Below are 656 nucleotides of genomic sequence, written 5' to 3'. Positions count from 1 at the left end.
ATCTCGGGGCTTCGCTCCGCGCCCTGCTTGGCAGGGGCGGGCGCAGCCCCACTCCCTCGTCCAGGACCCCTCCGCAGCCAGCAGCTGTCACTCTGGTGTTTTGCTGTGGCTCTGGAGCTGGTGTCTCCTGGAGGGATTTACAACAATCCTGCCGCCTCATGCTGCCGGGGATAGAAGGACCTCGCTCTGAGCGAATTCCCTCCAGCCTCAGCTCCTCAGTGAAATGGAGCCAGTACATTAATTTTTATGATTCCTACTTAAATCACTACAAGGGGGGAAACACACCAGTACTGCAAAATAACTCAGAAATGCTTCGGAGCTGAAATTTCTTTTCTGACTGCTGGGGCACATCTCCCCAGCTCGTCCCGGGGACGCAGCCAGAGGCGCTGGGGGACCTGGCATTGTGCCGAGTGGAGCACCCTTGGGTGGGGAAGCCCGTTCTCACACATCACGGTGGTAACAGCACATCAAGGTGCTTTTCCACCACACCAGCTCTGCAAGCGGCCTGGCGATCTTGCACAGCAAGAGCCATCTCAGGGCTGCTCATGGAGTGAGAAGGCACGGGCTGGGTTAACCAGGGGGTGCTCGTGGGGATGCTGCTGCCCCGACTGTGGGTGGGGTCACGGTGCTGCTGCTGCGGGGGGGGCCCCCGCCCC

The 656-nt window shown here is 60.4% G+C and overlaps 1 protein-coding gene across 1 annotated transcript in view; it reads right to left on the bottom strand.

The window, feature by feature from the left end:
* FRMD5 (FERM domain containing 5) overlaps positions 1–656 on the bottom strand; it is a gene marked incomplete at both ends in the record, with an annotated part of 10953 nt that overhangs the window by 9939 nt on the left and 358 nt on the right. The window lies entirely within an intron of this gene.

The sequence above is a fragment of the Buceros rhinoceros genome, unplaced genomic scaffold, assembly GCF_000710305.1.
Source record: "Buceros rhinoceros silvestris isolate BGI_N320 unplaced genomic scaffold, ASM71030v1 scaffold22803, whole genome shotgun sequence".
NCBI classification, from domain to species: domain Eukaryota; kingdom Metazoa; phylum Chordata; class Aves; order Bucerotiformes; family Bucerotidae; genus Buceros; species Buceros rhinoceros.
This window is presented reverse-complemented; position numbering and strand designations above follow the sequence as displayed.